At 37.1% G+C, this 16,544-nt stretch overlaps 1 protein-coding gene and 1 pseudogene across 1 annotated transcript in view; both read left to right on the forward strand.

Moving 5' to 3' along the window:
* Window positions 1–16,544, forward strand: part of Scin (scinderin) — an 819,415-nt gene that overhangs the window by 177,546 nt on the left and 625,325 nt on the right. The window lies entirely within an intron of this gene.
* LOC109118637 lies at window positions 11,844–14,248 on the forward strand (annotated as a pseudogene).

The raw sequence follows: 16,544 nt of genomic DNA on the forward strand, positions 1-16,544 counted from the left end.
AGGTTTTCTCTCTCTCAGAGAGATGGCTGATTTCAACTGTTCAGAAAGCCCTTAACTCCACAGGAAGACTTTGAGGGATGGTGTCCAGAAATCACAGAAAAATCACATAAATGTTACCGAAAGCTGGATTAAAAACTCCACACCAGTATTAGTTCCACACTGTCTCAAAATTAAATCATTGTGAGAGACGATGTTTGTTACTAATAAGTTTATCTGAGTCTATAATGATGCCTTTTCTAGATGCCAGTTTTGCCTTCTTTAGTGTGATTGGAATGAACATGCTCACTGAATCATTTGAGTAGTTTCTATTTTAGTCTCATTCTTTGTGTTTATTTTTGAGTATTAAGAGGTAAACCACGTGAAATGGTTTTGTCTGCCTCTCGGCATGTGGAGTGGCCTGCGAGTTGTGCTTTGGAAGAAGTAGCAGCAACTGTCTACCACCCTGCAAACTCACTGAATTGTCTGTCATCAGAGTAACTCGCCAGCAAGGGAAGCATCCCTGTGCTTCAGTCTCAGTGTAGGGGTTTAGCTGTAGTATGCTTGATCTCCCATCCTCTTAGTTTCTTTGTTGGGTCCAAGTCCTAGAGAATAGAGAAAGGTATTGTGATAAAGGAAGACGCTCTAGAAGCAAAGCCTGAAGTTATGTGTCTGGCCTAGGGGTCAGGTTTGAACAGAATGGCTATTACTCATTGTCTTTCATCTGGAGTAAAGTAATTCCTCTGGCAGTAACAAGGTCAGGTGAGGAGTATAATATTTTTTCATCAAATCATGTCCCAATTCTTACTTCTTTCTCAATTTTATTAAGTGCAGCTGCAGAAGATCTGAGTTTCCAACAAGAACTTACCTCCTAGAGGCTGTCTAGTCTGCAGCTCCTGTTTGCAAATGAATCTTTGAAGGACTTTCCTTCAATCCTCTATCTGTCTCCGGGTCATTTCACCCACTTTATTACAGGTAGAGGCTTTGTTTATAGTGTGAAAGAAAAGGCAGACAAGGGGCCCTGCTTTGGAGTCAACTATCTCAGGCAGGCTTAGTTGCCTCACTCTGGAAGTGGAGTACAGGTCTGGGAAAGGGCTGAAAAGCTGGGGAACATTCCCAGCCCAGAAAATGCATGAGAAACAAAGAAATCCGGCTGACCATAGGAGACACTGTGAACGCTGGGTTACACAGAATCCCTGCATCCTTAATTGAGAGACCCTAGACTGCAGCTGTTTCCTCTAATTCATTCACACAGTGGCTGGGAACTTAGGTCAAAGCTTATTACTGTTTTTTTCCAAATCCACCTGATGTTCCATCTCCTCTGTGAGTACTGTATATTCCAGGAATGGAAAAAAAAATAAACCACATTTTTTTTGAAAGCACAAATTTCACTGCTACTTATCAAATTTTCTGTCTATTTACTTAAGACTATAGTAAATGCTGATCAATTTTTCCTTGGAAATAAAATGTAAAGAAATGTGAGCGCACAAAATTTTGCTGGAACTTATATGATGATAGTTTTCAACTGAAATGTGTTCTCATCAAGGTCACATGAACTTTGCCAATGTCCTTACTTGAGAATTTTCTACTCAGTAAATTCTTTGATTTTCTTAAAAGTATTTTCACTTAACATTTGACCCACCTATCACAATTGATTCCTGCCTAGAGGAAACATATTTGAAACATATTTAAAGAAGAAAATAAAGCCTCAGAATTGGACCAAGATGTTAGAAATAGACTGTGTGAGAGCAGGATAAAAATACTTTAATTTTAAATAAATACATAAATTGAAATCAATGAATACCTTTAAACTGGTCTAACAAAACTAGTCAAAATGATTGAGTTAGCCAGGCTTTGTTGTCAACATTTATTTTATAGGACAAATCCTCTAATATTTCTCATTATTATCTATCTATCAATTTATCTATTGACTGAAGTAGGGTCTCCCTACATAATTCAAGCTGGCCTTGAACTCAGGTAGCCCAGGTGGTCTAAACCCTTGATTCTCTTGCCTTACCCTCTCTAGGGATGGGATTATAGGCCTGAGCCACTGTGCCGAGCTTAAGTAGTTCAGTTTGTGTAAGAGTATTTCCCCTCTTAGAATATTATGTGATCTTCTTAAAACACAGCCCGATTGTTAGGCAATGTTTGCAACATTTTCCCTTAGTACTAACTATAGGCAGCTTGAATTTTACTAGTAATAAAAACTATGTCAACACCACCCATCTGCTGCTTTGATATAGGCATATTTGTAAGACAAAAGTAAAAACAGCCAAAAAGTTGCCCGCATAGGATGAATGAAATGAGCTGGCAGAAGAAATGAAGGACTATGAGTCTTCAATTAAGGAAAAAATGATAACCAGCAAACCATTATTAAGAGGTGGATATGCTCATTTTAATCCAACAGCCCTGGTTGCCTTTATAGAGACTTATGACATTAAAATGTCCTTTCAGAGTGCTGTGGTTTGGAGTGATAGAATCTGTTTTTTTTTCTTCGTGTCAGTTGTTGGATGTAGGTGGCCAAGGAATGGTAAGACTGGAGGCAAGAGGCAGGATGTGGGGTGGCTCTGTACAGTGGAGATAGTCTCTGAATGAGCTGATAGTTGAATGTATCCTAATAATGGCTCTTTGGGCAGCCATCATAAGTGATTGTCTTTCCTTGAAGTGACATCTGGGTGGCTTATCTGTGTATCTACTATACCAGTTCAGTGGCTTTCAATAGCTATGGGCCATTTTTAAGTGCTGTTATAACAAACAGTGGGGACTGGGTACATCAAGATGATGGCAGATCTTCTGTCTGCTGAGGGTCTGTTCCACTGATGTCTACTTACAGCTTCTCATTGGCAGAAGGCAGAGGGCAGGAAGGGGCGAGTCTGTTGTGAAACCTCTTTTGGAAGGAATTCATCCAGTTCTTGAGGGCAGAGCCTTGAAACCTAATGGCTCCCTGAAGTCTCCACTATTTAATATTGTTCTATTGAGGATTAAGTTTCAACATGAATTTATGAGGGGAAATGAACATCCAAACAATAGCTGTCCACAATTATAGTATCTCTTAAGGTATTCCTTAGGTATGTGTGTGTGTTGCACACACACACACACACACACACACACACCTGCAACCGTATGCCACCCCAAATAAAAACAACATTTTCACAAAATAGAATGTTAAATATTTGCTCCTATTGCCTGTGATACACTTAACTATTTTCTGTTTTATTTTCTTTTGTTCATTTAATTCTATATCATTCTATTTTCCTTTACTTTAAAAAATGCTGTTTGTAGCGCATTAATTTGATTTTATAAAAGTGGCTGCTTCTTCATTTGTCCTTTGTCCTACTCTCCCTTTGCCCAGCATTGTAAATCCTAAAGAAAGCTATAACTATGATTAAGATTTTAACTGTGAATTAGTCTGTTAGATTTACAGAGCCCAGAACATCTGGTGACCTTCAGACAACATCGGAATTTGTAATATCCCTCCTTATATTTTATTTCTGTATGTCAACTAACACAAAGAACGTATATTGTTGTACTATTTAAGTTACAGAAAAATAATATGTTTGTTTAAAGAAATAGAAGCCCTTTCAAGTACCCCAGTTGGACAGGATGACAGTTCTCTGTCTTCTGAATCTCAGAGTGCCAGCTTGTATAATAAGCTGGATTTCCTTCTTATCTCTTGGGTATTGGCTTTTAAGCAGTGAGCAGATGGACATGATTCCAAACAATTTCCATGAATTACAATTATATTGTAACTTGTGAATCTGAAAAATAGGAAATCAGGTTGTGGAAATTAATCAAATTATTGTTGAACAAGGACTGTGGTATAAATAGAAGAAACTAATGTACCATAATGTGGTTGCTTTTGATTTTCATTTCCAGGAAACCAGAAAAGAGCCACGTAAAGTTTTATAGATCAGTGGCCCCTAAAGATATGGTGTGGTTCATTACAAACCTAAACTTTGTTCTAGGTGGAGTATTATTTGTTCTAACAGCATTAGCTCAAGGCAAGATTTTCAAAGAAGAAAGATACTAATTACTAAGGGAAGACATAGTAGTAAGAACCATGACTTGCACTTACTTATACAGTTTTAAGATGAGATCAGATAAAGATACCTTATTTTTTCCAAACATTGAACTCTTGTGATTGTTTTGTATTGTAACTTTTTCATGAGAGGAATTACTGGGAGAAACATTAATGTCACGCTTCAGAATATTGAGTTTGAGATGTACTGTATATGGTAAGTGCCTAAATGTAAGCAGTATGGTCATAGAGTTAAAAGCAAAAGATTCTCCTTTTAGGCAAAGATATGGAAAAGACTATTGAGCATAACCAACCGTATAAACTTCAGGAAGGCAATACACTTTTTTTTCCTGGGCCACCACTCGCAACAGCAACCACCACAACAAATTAAAAATATATTCTTTATGCTGTAAACTGGAATAATGAGTACAGCATCCTTATGTGTGTGAGATTTACACTCAAAATAGAAATTTAGTTACCTGTACATGAAATTTAAGATATATAAGAATAAATATGGTCCTCTGAGAGAAGTATAAAAGCAAAGACAGGTAAGCAATAAAATGAAAACTATCTGCCATTATCCATATCCTATGGTAAGAAATCTTCAGTTTGTTAATGTATGTAATCATTGTGTAAACATCCCAAGTGGACTTGATGTTTACCATTTTTATAGATGAAGAACTTGGTGCTAAACTTAGCCAGGTTAGTGGAGTCAGGATAAGAATTTGGATCTGGCTCCATTCTTTTTAAGACTTTAAAGGATAAATGTCTTTAGATTTCTGTTTTTTAGTGATCTGAAGAATAAACATACATTAAAACAAAATATGAATCCATTTTCATATAAATGAATCTATGATATAAAATATAAATGGAAAACTGGTTAATCACTCTCACATTTCTGTGTGAGATGAGATCAGTATATGTTGTGTAATAGTCTCTCACTACTACATTACAATTACTTGAGATTTTCTTCTCACATAGTTGTATCTGTGTTATAATTCAGTCATCTGTTAATAAATTCAGAAGCCAAATTTTATAACTCAAAGTAATAAATATTAATACCCATTGAAGAAGAGTTTAGCTGAAAGTCAACTAATGTCTAGAAACCTGTAAGAAAAAAAAAGGTATAGGTATACTTTATATAAATTCTATGAAACTTTACTAGTACAACATTACTATTTAAAAGTGTAGCATATTATTTTTAAGGGGAATATCAGATGATCTTTGATTTGTCAGGATTTATCCATTAGGAGCTTATATTCACTTCAAATATCACTGCTACTGTATTACCAATAATAGTGCTACAAAAGGGCAAAATGAAGCTTATAAAGGACAAATTTTAAAAAGTCTTTATTAGCCCAGTTACCTCAAAATAGTACATGGAATTAAGTGATTGACCTCAATAAATAGCTCACTGCACATCATTTTTTTCCCTCTAGAAATTAGCTTGGCAAATTGTTAGAGGACAATTCAACAACATTAGAGATGAAAAATGAACCAGAAAATGTATTCAGAAGCCATTGAAAATACTAGGAAGGGTAAAATAAATCACATTCTCTGTATTTATATTATCTGTACAAGTGAAATGTTAGAGTTTAAGTTTGTTGTGCTTTGGATTTGATATTTCTGTGACCTTGGTTTTTATTTCTCTCTGAAATTGGTCAAGTTGTAAAACTTCTGCATCTCACTTTTCTTAACCTGTAAAATGAGACAGCATTTAAAATTTATGATCTGTGTAGTATTAGTGTTTTTCTCAGATAGTTTGGATTCTGATGGAGTTTGATTATTTTATTTTGAACAAATTACATAAGTTACTTAAATTGTGAGTGATGGAATAGCCAAGCTATGAAATGGAGATTTTAATTTGTACTAGTCATTTCCCACTGGATTTTAGTGAGGGTAGATAACCTAGAAGTACTTTCACAGTACAACATACCATAAATAATCATTGTAATCATCTCATCAGTACAACTAAAAAGGAGAACAAATTGTTGTAACAATGAATTGATGAACTATCCCTTTTACATATGAAAGCCATTTAACTTTACTCCTTAGTTTTACACAAAGTCTGCCAAAAAAAAAAAGTATGCACACAGGAAGAGAAAAACTTGTATAAGAATTCTAATATTAAATTTATTGAGACATCATGAGATTAATGCAAGTTACCTTTGGCTCCTACAATCACAAGAGGTGCTCAAAGTAATGGCCCTCTGTGGAAAAACATCATACTATTTTTTCTTACCTGAAGTATGTATACATATTTTGGTGGTCTCTGTATGTTACATAATATTTGGAGGTTTTGTGTTTGTGTGTGTGTGTGTGCATGTGCACATGCATGTGAGTGTGTGAGGCTACTGTCAGTGACACAAGGCATTGTGTGTGCTAGGCAACACCCTATCACTGAGCTACACCTCTAGGCCCTTGGAGTATTTATTTTAATGTCTTTTGAGGTGAGTGTGAAATGCTGCTAGACACAATAGAGATCAAGATTTTTATATATTCTGGAGGAAAGCTGTGTTAGATTCAAATATTCCAAAATATTTATGGAAAATAAAGCATGACAAATTTTCATACCTACTTGCCATGGTATTTTTGATTATTGACCTTTGTTTTCCAAATACGTATTCCTATACAGAAGTACCTCACATACTCTTTATGGATATTTGCTCAGAATGTTTACAATGGGTCTTCACATATTTGTAAATTCCAGAAATGAAAGCTAAGTCACATCAACACTGAGTTATATTTTCTATTGTAGCTGAGGTGTTGACAATAAATGAGCTGCCAGTGAGAGAGTTCAGTAAACAAATGCCCAGGGCTGGGGACCACACCTGGACATCACACCTGGACATAAACTTTGTTTAAGCAACTGTAGCTAAAAATAAAGCCCATGAAGGAAGTGGGAAAGGCGCATTCTCAGAGGAGGAAAAACCAAACAGTACTGTATAGTTCAAGAAATTAAGGGACAAGAGAATTTCCACACCTAGGCTTGGTTGACGTAGGACAGATGAAATTTGAAATGGCTGGAATCCAGGAACCAGATCTGTAAAGTCATGAAAGGTCTGAAAAGCGAAGTGAATGTATCACAGCCTGGAGCCTGGTGATGTGCACTGGCAGCAGGTGCCAAGGAACCAGCTGTGAGCGCTGCTCCCAGAGGCCCAGTTCCAGTTCCCTGGAGGGGATTAGTAGGACTCAGAGCAGGAGAACTGGACCAGAAAACAAAGGAGACATTCAGATAGGTCGGGAGAACAGAGAAACCTCAAAACTGGATGCACAGCATGAGGCTGGACCTCAGTGAAAGAAATGCAACTAAAGATCATTTACTAGAAAGAGGGACTATCATCACAACAGAGCTACTAACAGTACAAACTTGATGCTCATCTACAGAGATCATTTATACTTTACAAATTTAGAGGACTTACTAATCCCTAAGATTTGGATGAAACTTAAACCAACAGGTGGGAGTGAAGTGCTTAGCATGTAGTAGATGCTCAATAAATATTTGTGCAGTAAATGAACAAATTATAGTATCAGATCTGAGGGAGAATGGAATTCTCAGCCAAATATCGCCAAAGCTGTCAATTCATTATAGGATTTCCTAAATGTGTTCCATGCAAGACTAATTTTTCAGGATAGTAACAAATTTTAAAATCAGTGTTTTTGATCAAGTAAATAGAGAATTACTGGCTTAAATAAAATTAATTTCATTTTGGAATTATAGAACTTCTCAGAGACTTTTCTTAATATAAGTTATGAATCTCTGAAGTGTAGCAATTTTCAATTTTCAGAGAATTATTTCCTCAACAGTCACTTTTTTCTAAGTGTACCCTGAACTAATGTTCATGAAGAGTATGCATTAAGAAGTATTCATTTACAAAGGGGCATAAAAATCAAGGGAAGTACAAAAAAGAGATCAGCAGATTTTGGCAGTATTAGGGAAAAGAAGTTTCTAGGATTTTAAAAGGAAAGTTAAAAAAAAATGGAGGGAGCAGTTGCAAGACTGTGAGCCACATGAGAAGGCGAGGGCCCTGCAGACACCCCGTGCCCCCCAAGGGCACCCAGGGCTCAGAAAGGCTGGGGTAGGGAGGACCTCTTCTAGGCTTGATGCTGAGAATCAAAGCCCACAGAGAGAGCAAAGAGAGCCCCTGCAATAAAGACACAATGGACAGCAGTGATTGTTGGGACCACAGTGCAGATGAAAAAAGTAAGTTGTGACCAGCAGCTTGAGAGAAAGATGCAAACTGTGTGGGATTTTAGCAATGCCCGTAGAATGGAAGATTGAGGAGAATCGAGCGGCATCTGGACAGGACAGAGAAGGGCCGGTGGGAGTGAAACAGAGGAGGCTGTGCAAAGACTGAGCAACCAAGGGAGTCAACTGTTCATGGGACTGAGAGCAGCCATGGGATGACCTGCCTGAAGGCACCACAGCAACCCATGGCAAGGAGGCTTGCGTGGGCCAGTGAGCGACATCTAACAAGCTGCTGGCTCAAGACTGGCCTCAGCTACCACAAGATCAAATGCTGTCCAGCTTGGCAGGATACATGGCCCAATTCTGGGACACTACCTGCCTAGGACACTACCACAGAGCTGTGGTCTTCAGAGGAATTTTATTTTTTATTATTCTTTTCTCCATTGGTCTTGTTTCCTTTTTGTTTTTTATTTTTTTCAAGTTTTTACCTTTATGCTTATCTTGTTCTACTCATCCTCCTTTCTTTCCTCAACTCTCTCTCTTGAGGTTGTGATATTTTCATGTGAGTGAAAATCAGTTTTTGTTTTTCTGATTCACTTTAATATTCTTATGCTTTATCCTTCATGATTTCTCTCCTGCCCTTTTGTCCAGTTACCCAAACCTTGGGTGATCATCTTCTGTCCTCTAGTCTTGCCTCTACTACATTTTCCTTCATCTGTCTTTGCCAAGTATTTCTCTTCAGCGCACCCCCAAAGGTATAATCACCTCACTAAGGGGAAGCTCATTGCATATGAACTTGGATTTATGTTGGGTTGTGTTATGTAACTGTAGATCTTGCTCCTCTGGTTAAAGGTGCCAAATTGATAGTTACCACAATTTGTCAATTTCTAGACTGTGCTTGAAGCTATTGATATTGCTAATTGTACTGCTTTATCCAGGACATCCTGCTGGTTATAATGAGTTGTTCTCCCTTGTATGACAACACTGAGATTGTGTGGGGTAATAACCACCACCATAGTCCAGTATGAAAGGACTGTGTGCTGAGCCAAATAAATAGCAACTTCTGATTCTTAATAAATTGTGAAGGTAGAATCTTGGGATAGACCCAAAGACCAGGAATGACATATTCCTAGAATACATCTCTGAAAAATAGATGTTTCCTAGAGAAGCTTTGATACTAGTGATTAAACTATCTGCCATAAGAAATTTATAAGCATTAACACAGAAAATAAAATTAAAAAACAGAAAATGACAAGATGCAGAAGTAAAATGTAATCCTAGACCTCCAGCCCACCTAAAACAAGTCCAGGAGACAATTCAGTAGAAGAAATCAGAAGTCACCCACTTGATTTCTCTGAGATGATAGAAGCAGAAATAAAACAAATACCTGAGGTTATAGAGAAAATAATATCGGGTAAAAAGAGAAATGATCAAAATGAAAGACGTGCTCAATGAATGTAGAGTAGATACAGATAAAAAAAAAAGAGATTAGGAAAATGATGAAAAACATGAATGCCAAACATAGGAAAGAATTGGAATTTAGGAAACAGATTCAAACAGAGATCAAGGAGATTAAAATTTTCATTGAAAATATACACAATAGATTAAATGGAAAGTATACAATTTCTGAACTAGAACACAGAAATGCAGTCAGTTAATGACCATGAAAAGAAAGATATCTTAAAAATAGCAAGGATGAAAAATCAATTCAACAATTACGTTATGCAAAGAAGAACAATATTACATTCATTGGGGTCAGTGAGTGAGTTGGAGATAGTGCAGTGCAAAGCTCATCCAAAGAAGTAGTGGTGGAAAACTTCCCAACATGGGAAAAGAATTTGATATGCAAATAAATGTGGCAAAGAGAATATCAGTGGGCCATGTTCAAAGTAAATCCACAACAAGGCATATAATTATCAAGATCCCAGAAATTCAGTACAAGAAAAGAATATTGAATGTTGTTAGAGAAAAGAAAGAACCTACAAAGGAGAGCCCATCAGAATTACAGCAAACTTCTCAACACAAAAAGTCAAGGAGAGCTTGTAGTGAAGTATTCCAGGTTCTGAAAGAAAACAACTTCCAACCTAGATTGATGCACCCTGTAAAACTATCTTTCAGATTCAATAGAGAAATAAGATACTTCTATGACAAAGAACTGAAGAAATTCATGACCACTAAACCAGCTCTACAAAACACCCTAAGGGATATTTCAGAAAGAGACAATGAAGACCATGACTCCAAGAACATCAATAGAAATTGAGCTACCTGGCAGGGCAAGCACTTAAACAGAGGGCAAAGACAGGAAACCAACAACGGGATGACAACATGACAAAGACAAGCCAATATATTTCAGTTATAACCATCAATGTATGGGCTCAACTCACCAGTCAAAAGAAATAGACTGGAAGAATGGATCAAGAAATAAGACCCAACAATTTGCTACATACAGGAAGCACAATTAACCCCAAAATAAATTCATAGATTAAAAATCAAAGGGTTGAAAACAATATTTCACAGGACAGGAAGCCAGGAAAAAAGCAGGAGTAGCTACACTATTTGCTGACAAAGTGGATTTCAAGCCAAGACTGATTAAAAGAGACAAAGAAGTCACTATATCCTTGTAAAGGGAACAATCGAAGAGGAAGAGATAACAATCCTAAATATATATGCACCAAATACCAGTGTACCCAACTCTGTAAAACAAATATTCATGGACATGAAAAATTAAAAAAAAACACTAATATGAATGTAATGGCGGAATATAGTAATGGTGACAATACCCCATTGTCAAATAGATCAAATGGACCAAAAAATCAACAAATATCAGAACTGAACCAAATCTGTGAACAAATGGACTTAGTGGATGTCTACAGAGTATTCCACCCCACAACACTGGAATACACATTCTTCTCTGCTACACATGGGGCATTCTCCAAAATAGACCACATACCAACCCATTGAACATGCTTAAGTAAATGCAAAGGAATTGAAATCATCCCATGCATATTATTTGACCATAGTGCAATGAAACTGGAAATCAACAGCAAAAAACAAACAACAAAACAAAACAAAACAAAAAAACCCACAAAAACTGTATAAATACATGGAAATTAAATAACACCTCCTGAACAACCAATGGGTCACAGATGAATATAAAGAAGAAATTAAATAGTATATACAATTAAATGATAATGCTGATACAACATGCCAGAACCTATGGGATGCAATGAAGGCAGTCCTAAGAGGAAAATTCATAGCAGTAAGTTCTCACATCAGGAAAACAGAATGAGCTCAAATAAACAATCTAATGCTGAACCTCAGATGTCTAGAAAAATAAGAATAAGTCAAGCCCAAAGATCTACAAGGGAGGAAATTGTAAAGATCAGAGCAGAAATTAATACAGTTGAGACTAAGAAAACAATACAAAGAATCAATGAATCAAAGAATTTGTTCTCTGAAAGATTAAATAAAATTGATAAACCCTTAGCCAACCTTATCAAAAAAGAAAAGACCCAAATTCATGCAGTTAGGAATGAAATGGGTGAAATCACAACAGAACTTATAGAAATTCAGAAGATCAACATGTACTTTGAGAACCTGTACTCTAATATGAAGGAAAACACAAAAGAAATGGACTAGATACATATGAATTACCAGAGCTGAATCATGAGGATATAAAAATTCTAAATAACTCAATATCAGTCAATGAAATAGAAAATGTAGTCTGGTGCCACATCTGCAGCCTGTCCCACCACCGTGCGTGTTGGAGCCTCAGTGGGGAGAGACCCTGAGCCCACTGCCCCGGGCCAGCCGTCATGGGTGCCTGGTGCCTTAGTGATGAGGTGCCAGGAGGTGCCATGAATGCCCATCTGCAGCAGCAGCCAAGCATGTTGTCCCGTGTGACTGGAGGTATCTTCAGTGTTACTAGGGAGCCATTGTGAGCCATCCTTGGTGATGTGGCTTGGATTGGTGGGAGGAGTTTGGAGGTGACTGAAACAGCTGTTACACTGTGCTTTCCAAGGGAATAGGGAATAGGGCTGGTGAGGGGTTGTGTCCGCTGTGGCTGGAGGTGTCACAGTGGTGGGATCTGCCTTGTCAACAAAGTGCCCTTAATGGGAAGGAAGAAAGACAAGTCTGACTAAGACATGGAGATGCACCTGTTCTCCACAGCACTGTGATGCCAGTGGCATTGAATTGCTTCATTATGGACTACAACCAAGTCACCTGCTTTGGACGCTTATCTTCTAAATGCCTGTGCTGAAAGTATTGTTGACTGGCTGTCAGCTAAAGGGCCCAGTACTAGCATAGTGTATGAAGGTTTCTCATACTTAAGTTCTGGCTTTTTGTCTGGTAAAATGTTACACTTATGCAGTTGTAACTGAAGATATGGTATGTTTGAATATTTCTCATAAGTCTTTCAATTTGACTAAAATGTGAAAGTTGAATTTAGTAGATGATCTTTACAGTTCTATATGTACAGCGTGCCAGGTAACTCATGTGCCCCTTCTCCAGGGAAAACTGTACCTTTGATGTACCTAATAGTTTCAGATATCTTAGTTTTTTAAAACAATAGTTGTGCAGGCCAAGAGGCATTCTTTTCCTATTTAACCTGGCAAAAATAGTGGGAATTGGACAAATGTGAAAGAAAAGTTAAATGGTTTGCTACGTTAACCATCTTTTGTTAGACATTCATCCTGCTCATGTGATGATTGATGCCTTACAAAAAGAAAACATCTTTTCTAATACCTTTATATGTGCAGTTCTTAGAATTATCTTTGGGTTCTCTTGAAGATTGTGATATAGGTTTTCCCTCTTAATAATCTCAGGAGTGGGGTCCGTGGCTGAGACAGCGTTTGTGAATGGGTAGAGTCAGATCAGACACTCAGACCTGCATGCGAGCTCGCGATTAACACACCTCACAGTGCCTAAGGAACGGCTCCCAGCTGTGTTGGAAGGTTTCATGTTGAGGAGGAACAAATGTTAATGTTTCTAAGAAATACTTAATGCATGCAAGATTTAGAGTTGTTCACACTTATTCTTTTGGTAAGATGTCTTAGATTATTAGCAGTATGCCCTTTTTAAAAATAAAAGAAACCATAAACATTTGAGGACTGGCTTTTGAACGAAATGGGCTCCATAGATTAGTTCTGAATGAAAATAGGTGTGCTTTTAATGATTTCTGTAGGCTTCTAAAATATGTTGTCTTCTAGACAGGCTTGTACAGTAGCTGCGCACTGTGCCGCTTTCCAGCCACCTTCAGGCTGGGAGCTGGAGTTGTGATTAGTGTCTCAGCAAGCTGCCATTGAGGCTCGTCCATTCCCAGGACGATAACTTGGCTGGAGTCATTTTTTTTATGCTTAGCTTCATGAGCATGCTAACAAGTGGTATATGTATTTGGCATTCTGATTTCACCTGAGTCTTATAACACAAGCCTGAAAAGTCTCACGTCTGGAGTTGTGCACCTTCTCTCCCCTCTGAAGAGGAAGCAAGCAGCCTCAGTCTGCTGAAGTTCTGTCAGGACCCGTCTGCAGGAATTCACATAGAATACTACAACACTGAGGTGGAAATGCTCCTTAGTAAACCAGTAGAGTACTGCACTAATACTGTGGATTAGCAGATGGGTCAGATGATAACCTTTAAAAGCTTTTGTGAAGACCAACAGGGATTTTGAGCATACCTACAAAAGTTCTGGAACTTTTCTCCTTATACAAAACTGAAAAATTCATTGAGGGATTCAATTAAATGGGTTATTTATTTCATGCAATATATTGTTGGTTTATTCTGGTCAAATGTTTTGATTATCAAAGGGGATGTTTTTTAAAACTCCAAAAGTAATAATTGAATGCTAAACTGTCTAAATAATGGTATTGGAGAACTTGTTTCCTATTTTGAAGAAATTACTGCTTTCCTTGCTACTTTGTATTTCTAACTTATCTTCTCTAGTCATCGGCTCTGCTGTGCTTTGGTTTACTGTATGCTTGCCTATTTATATTTTCAGATTTGCTTGTTCTTAAAATTGCTTGAGGAAAAATGGCTATAATTTCTCCTGCTGACAATCCACCTGGTACATTTGTCTCATTAAGACTGTCTGCACTTTGAAGACACAACGTAGTGGAGAGGGGCCGCCTTAAAGGCTCTCTGAAAGGGTGTGGCTTCCTGTCCTAGCCTTCCCAGCTATGCGTGGTCCAGCACTGTTGCCATTAACAGGACCATCTTGCTTCCTGAGACTGAGCGTGGACACCTGGAGGCAGCTGTCACTCACCTACTTTCTGAGTGGGTCTTTTTCACACCAGGCTGTTCCTGGTACTGATCTAATAATGTTGACATTACAAATCTGTACTGGTGAAATGTCAGATGAAATGATTAATTGAATATTTTTCTGTATTAAAGGGATGGGCAAAGAACACATGAATTATTACTAAAGTACTATGATCTGTAAAATAAGAAAAAAAGAAAGAAGAAAAAGAAATAGAAAATGTAATTAAAAACCTACCAACAAAGAAAAGCCAGGCACTGATGGTTTCACTGCTGAATTCTATAAGAAATTTAGAGAAGATATAATAAAAGTAATAAAGATAGGAAAGGAAGAAATTAAATTGTCATTATTTGCAGATGACATGATACTTGTCAAAAATTCTACTGAAATACTTATAGATTTAATAACCAAATTCAGCAGCATAGCTGTATACAAAGTCAACACTCAAAAATAAATAGCATTCCTGTGCACAAATAACAGACTCAAACGGAGAGAAATTAGTGAAACAGTACCTTTCACAATAGCATGAAAAAATGAAATGCTTAGGCATCAATCTTACAAAGGATCTTTACAATAAAATTGTAGTACTTTGCAAAAGGAGATCAAAATGGCTATCAGAAAATGGAAAGATATCCCTTGTTTGTGGGTAGGAAGAATCAACATAGAGAAGATGGCCATACTCCCCAAATTGTTATAGATTTAACACAATCCCAATCAAAATACCATTAGCATATTTCACAGGACTAGAAAGATCAATCCTAAAATTCATTTGGAATCTGAAGAGACCTAAAATAGCAAAAACAATACTGGGCAACAAAGGCAAGGCAGGAGGCATCACAATCCCTGACTTGAAATTATACTGCAGAGCTTCTGTGATAAAAATACCATGATACTGGCCAAAAAACAAACAAAACAAAACAGACCTGAAGATCAGTGGAACAGACTAGAAGATGCAGAAATAACCTCAAACACACTCAGCCACCTTATCTTTGACAAAAGGGCCAAAAATATTCAATAGAAGAAAGATAGCCTCTAATAAATGGTGCTGGGAAAACTTGGCTTTTTACATACCAAAGACTAAAACTAGCCCTGTGCCTCTCACCATGCACTAAACTAAAATCAAAGTGGATCAAAGATCTAAATATTAAAACAGAGACACTAAATCTGCTGGAATAGAGAATAGGTAGAATGCATGAGGACATCAGAGTAGGCAAAGACTTCATGAACAAAACCCAGACCGCACAGGAAATACTACAAAGAATTATCAACTGGGACCTCATCTTATTAGGAAGCTTTTGCACAACAAAAGAAATCACCAACAGAGTGAAGAGACACCCCACTGAGTGGGAAAAAATTCTAGCCAGCAGTTCTTCTGACAAAGGATTAATATCCAGAACATATAAAGAATTGAAAAAAATCAGTCCAACCTAAATTTAAAGACCCAATTCAAAAATGGGCTTCTGAGATGAATACACACTCCTCAAATAAAGAAGTAGCAACAGCAAAACAACCCCCCCAAAAAAAACCCAAAAAACAAAAAACAAAACATGTTCAACATCACTGGTCATTTGAGAGATGCAAATTAAAGTGATGCTGAGATTTCACCTCACCCCAGAAATAATGGCTGATAATATCAAGAAATCAACCAACAACAAATGCTGGTTGGGTTGTGGGGAGAAAGGAACTCTTCTCCATTGTTGATGGGAGTGCTGTGGAAATCAGTGTGGCTATTCCTCAGAAAACTAGGATTAGAGGTTCCATTTAACCCAGCTATTTCCCTGCTGGGTATCTTCTCAAAAGAATGAAAAAGATCATACCACAATGATATATGTGCATCCATATTTATAACAGCACAGTTTGTAGTAGCTAAATCTTGGAAACAATCCAAATGTCTATCAACTGATGAATAGATAAAAAAGATGTTGTACTCTTATATAGTGGATTACTGTTCAGCCATAAAGACAGATAAACTCGAGACATTTACAGGTAAATGGATGTACCTTGAGAACATACTTCTAAATGAAATAAATAGAACACATATGTAAATATTGCATTGGCTCTCTGGTTGTGAGAAATTGAAAGTGAAACTAAAGACCAAGAAAATA

The sequence above is a fragment of the Fukomys damarensis genome, unplaced genomic scaffold (genome assembly GCF_012274545.1).
Source record: "Fukomys damarensis isolate Sample0158 unplaced genomic scaffold, DMR_v1.0_HiC HiC_scaffold_4, whole genome shotgun sequence".
NCBI lineage: Eukaryota > Metazoa > Chordata > Mammalia > Rodentia > Bathyergidae > Fukomys > Fukomys damarensis.